Below are 4,923 nucleotides of genomic sequence, written 5' to 3'. Positions count from 1 at the left end.
GTCAGAAATTGATTGTGATGTCATACTCTGGATAATGACCTTACGTCGGGATGTCTGCCTCTGTATCATTTTATCCTCACATGTGTAGACTCTGAAACCTGTCCTGTGTGATCCGAAATATCATAATTTGCTTGAATTTCATACAAGATTTTATGTAAATAGTCCAAACATTTTACTGTTTGTTTACTAAATAAAACCTTTGAAGATATATTTTATGAAATCTTGTATGTAAATTGAAATAGATATGAAATCGTGTATGAATGTCATTATAAAGCATCAGTCTTGCTTTAACATTGACAACACGTCAAAGTCTAACACCAAGTTAAACATGTGACCTTGTACGTAACAACGTAGATCAATTTTATTTTAGATATCAACCTCAAATGATTTAGAAATTAGCTGTATATGATCAGTTTGATCTGCCACAATGGCTGTGATGACATCGCTGTCCATTAACTGCCTTTGATGGCTGTATGTTTGTGACATCGCTGTCCATTAACTGCCTGTGATGGCTGTACGTTTGTGACATCGCTCTCCATTAACAGCCTGTGATGGCTGTACGTTTGTGACATCGCTCTCCATTAACTGCCTGTGATGGCTGTACGTTTGTGACATCGCTCTCCATTAACTGCCTAACTGCCTCTGATGGCTGTACGTTTGTGACATGGCTGTCCATTAACTGCCTAAGAGCCTGTGATGGCTGTACGTTTGTGACATCGCTCTCCATTAACTGCCTGTGATGGCTGTACTTTTGTGACATCGCTCTCCATTAACTGCCTTTGATGGCTGTACGTTTGTGACATCGCTCTCCATTAACAGCCTTTGATGGCTGTATGTTTGTGACATCGCTATCCATTAACTGCCTGTGATGGCTGTACGTTTGTGACATCGCTGTCTATCAACAGCCTGTGATGGCTGTACGTTTGTGACATCGCTGTCTATTAACAGCCTGTGATGGCTGTACGTTTGTGACATCGCTGTCTATTGACAGCCTGTGATGGCTGTACGTTTGTGACATCGCTGTCCATTAACAGCCTGTGATGGCTGTACGTTTGTGACATCCCTGTCTATTAACAGCCTGTGATGGCTGTACGTTTGTGACATCCCTGTCTATTAACAGCCTGTGATGGCTGTATGTTTGTGACATCGCTGTCTATTAACAGCCTGTGATGGCTGTATGTTTGTGACATCGCTGTCCATTAACATTGTGATGCTTTTGACAGTTGACATCCCTGTTTGTGTGATGGCTGTACGATGATATTTTGTCTTTTGCCTAACTGTGTGATGTTAAAAATGAATGCTTTTACTAATACATTGTTGCTTTTGACAGTTGAACATTATTTGTTGTCATGTAGATGATATTTTGGTCTTTTTAAATGTGTTAGACATTAAAAATGAATGCTGTGTTATGTCATGTAACAAGTGTTATAGACAGTTGAATGCTATGTTATGTCATGTGACAAGCGTTATAGACAATTGAATGCTGTGTTATGTCATGTGACAAGTGTTATAGAAAATGGAATGCTATGTTATGTCATGTGACAAGTGTTATAGACAATGGGATGCTATGTTGTGTCATTTGACAAGTGTTTTAGACTGTGGAATGCTATGTTATGTCATGTGACAAGTGTTATAGACAATGGAATGCTATGTTATGTCATGTGACAAGTGTTATAGACAATAGGATTCTATGTTATGTCATGTGACAAGTGTTTTAGACTGTGGAATGCTATGTTATGTCATGTGACAAGTGTTATAGACAATGGAATGCTATGTTATGTCGTGTGACTGATGTTTTAGATAAATGAATGATATGTTATGTCATATGACTGATGTTTAAGCACAAGGAATGACTCTAATGTCATAGATTATTTTGAAGTAGTGGGAATAATTTTCATTTCAAGTATCATGTACTGATGTTTCTGGGAATATGTAGCTCAGGTTTGGTGCTGGTTTTATTTTATTTCTTCCTTTATCTTAACGATGTTGTCATTCCATTTCAATTTTCATCATTCATTTGTTGTATATACATCAGCACACTGACAAAGCCACTTCAATTTGTAAGACATTACATAATGATTGACATGTTTTCAATATATACTTTATGCCAGAGGCAGATGTTTTACTCTGAATGTCATTCTATTACAAACAGGCTTCTTCAGTATAAATAAATGTTGTACAGAATAATTTCATGGTAGGTAGAGAGGGATTACCTCAGAATACATACAAATTACAGTAGGACTTAGAGAGTTGATTGTCCTGTATATACATTTAAAGGATACAGAATTGTGGCCCAGAAAGCTATTTCCAGTTTATATTCTACTGAAGGTATTGTATTCTGTATGTTAAAATGAAAGTTTCGATATTCTACAATGTATTCTGTATGTAAAATGAAGGTTTTGATATTCTACAGTGTATCCTGTATGTAAAATGAAGGTTTTGATATTCAACAGTGTATTCTGTATGTAAAATGAAGGTTTTGATATTCAACAGTGTATTCTGTATGTAAAATGAAGGTTTTGATATTCTACAGTGTATTCTGTATGTAAAATGAAGGTTTCGATATTCTACAGTGTATCCTGTATGTAAAATGAAGGTTTTGATATTCTACAGTGTATTCTGTATGTAAAATGAAGGTTTTGATATTCTACAGTGTATTCTGTATGTAAAATGAAGGTTTTGATATTCTACAGTGTATTCTGTATGTAAAATGAAGGTTTTGATATTCTACAGTGTATCCTGTATGTAAAATGGAAGTTTTGATATTCTACAGTGTATTCTGTATGTAAAATGAAGGTTTTGATATTCTACAGTGTATCCTGTATGTAAAATGAAGGTTTTGATATTCTACAGTGTTTGTATGTAAAATGAAGGTTTTGATATTCTAGTGTATTCTGTATGTAAAATGAAGGTTTTGATATTCTACAGTGTATTCTGTATGTAAAATGAAGATTTTGATATTCTACAGTGTATTCTGTATGTAAAATGAAGGTTTTGATATTCTACAGTGTATTCTGTATGTAAAATGAAGGTTTTGATATTCTAGTGTATTCTGTATGTTAAAATGAAGGTTTTGATATTCTAGTGTATTCTGTATGTTAAAATGAAGGTTTTGATATTCTACAGTGTATTCTGTATGTAAAATGAAGGTTTTGATATTCTACAGTGTATCCTGTATGTAAAATGAAGGTTTTGATATTCAACAGTGTATTCTGTATGTAAAATGAAGGTTTTGATATTCAACAGTGTATTCTGTATGTAAAATGAAGATTTTGATATTCTACAGTGTATTCTGTATGTAAAATGAAGGTTTTGATATTCTACAGTGTATTCTGTATGTAAAATGAAGGTTTTGATATTCTACAGTGTATTCTGTATGTATTGATATTATTATACAATCACAACTTCGACCTATGGTCAGCCAATACAGCTGTGCAATAAACAATATACAATTATTTCAGGTTGTTGTGTAGTATTCAACATGGCATTTGAGTATTTGGGTGCTACAAATATCTGCACGCATGTGTTTACAAAATACTTGATATCTGAATGTCAATCCAATGCAATCAGAATGAGCTGTAAGTAAAGGTCTGTGTTGTTAGTAAAGAGAATAATTGCGGTCTGTGCTGTTAGTAATAGAACATATTACGATTGGAGTTGTTAGTTATAGAACATAATTACAGTCTGAATTGTTAGTAATAGAACATAATTACAGTCTGTGTTGTTAGTTATAGAACATAATTATAGTCTGTGTTAGTAATAGAACATAATTACTGTCTGTGTTAGTAATAGAACATAATTACTGTCTGTGTTAGTAATAGAACATAATTACTGTCTGTGTTAGTAATAGAACATAATTACTGTCTGTGTTGTTAGTTATAGAACATAATTACTGTCTGTGTTAGTAATAGAACATAATTAGGGTCTGAGTTGTTAGTTATAGAACATAATTACTGTCTGTGTTAGTAATAGAACATAATTAGGGTCTGAGTTGTTAGTTATAGAACATAATTACTATCTGTGTTGTTAGTTATAAAACATAATTACTGTCTGCGTTAGTAATAGAACATAATTAGGGTCTGAGTTGTTAGTTATAGAACATAATTACTGTCTGTGTTGTTAGTTATAGAACATAATTACTGTCTGTGTTAGTAATAGAACATAATTAGGGTCTGTGTTGTTAGTTATAGAACATAATTACTGTCTGTGTTGTTAGTTATAGAACATAATTACTGTCTGTGTTAGTAATAGAACATAATTACTGTCTGTGTTAGTAATAGAACATAATTATAGTCTGTGTTGTTAGTTATAGAACATAATTACTGTCTGTGTTAGTAATAGAACATAATTACTGTCTGTGTTGTTAGTTATAGAACATAATTACTGTCTGTGTTAGTAATAGAACATAATTACTGTCTGTGTTGTTAGTTATAGAACATAATTACTGTCTGTGTTAGTAATAGAACATAATTAGGGTCTGTGTTGTTAGTTATAGAACATAATTACTGTCTGTGTTGTTAGTTATAGAACATAATTACTGTCTGTGTTAGTAATAGAACATAATTACTGTCTGTGTTGTTAGTTATAGAACATAATTACTGTCTGTGTTGTTAGTTATAGAACATAATTACTGTCTGTGTTAGTAATAGAACATAATTATAGTCTGTGTTGTTAGTTATAGAACATAATTACTGTCTGTGTTAGTAATAGAACATAATTACTGTCTGTGTTAGTAATAGAACATAATTAGGGTCTGTGTTGTTAGTTATAGAACATAATTACTGTCTGTGTTGTTAGTTATAGAACATAATTACTGTCTGTGTTAGTAATAGAACATAATTACTGTCTGTGTTAGTAATAGAACATAATTATAGTCTGTGTTGTTAGTTATAGAACATAATTACTGTCTGTGTTAGTAATAGA

At 32.6% G+C, this 4,923-nt stretch overlaps 1 long non-coding RNA gene across 2 annotated transcripts; it reads left to right on the top strand.

Annotated features, from left to right (window-relative positions):
• Positions 1-1,307: 1,307 nt before the first annotated feature.
• On the top strand, positions 1,308-3,455 carry LOC132565649 (uncharacterized). Of its 2 annotated transcripts, none has more exons than XR_009554932.1 (2): positions 1,308-2,836; positions 2,912-3,455. It is a non-coding gene; the product is annotated as an uncharacterized LOC132565649 (long non-coding RNA). The 2 variants fall into 2 exon arrangements; XR_009554931.1 differs by having other exon boundaries at positions 2,874-3,455.
• The last annotated feature ends 1,468 nt before the right edge of the window (positions 3,456-4,923 follow it).

This window comes from Ylistrum balloti, unplaced genomic scaffold (assembly GCF_031769215.1).
Source record: "Ylistrum balloti isolate Yb309-2 unplaced genomic scaffold, AGI_CSIRO_Ybal_v1 Utg369730, whole genome shotgun sequence".
Taxonomy (NCBI): Eukaryota; Metazoa; Mollusca; class Bivalvia; order Pectinida; family Pectinidae; genus Ylistrum; species Ylistrum balloti.
Note: the sequence above shows the minus strand (reverse complement) of the source record. Positions and strands in the feature narration are given on the sequence as shown.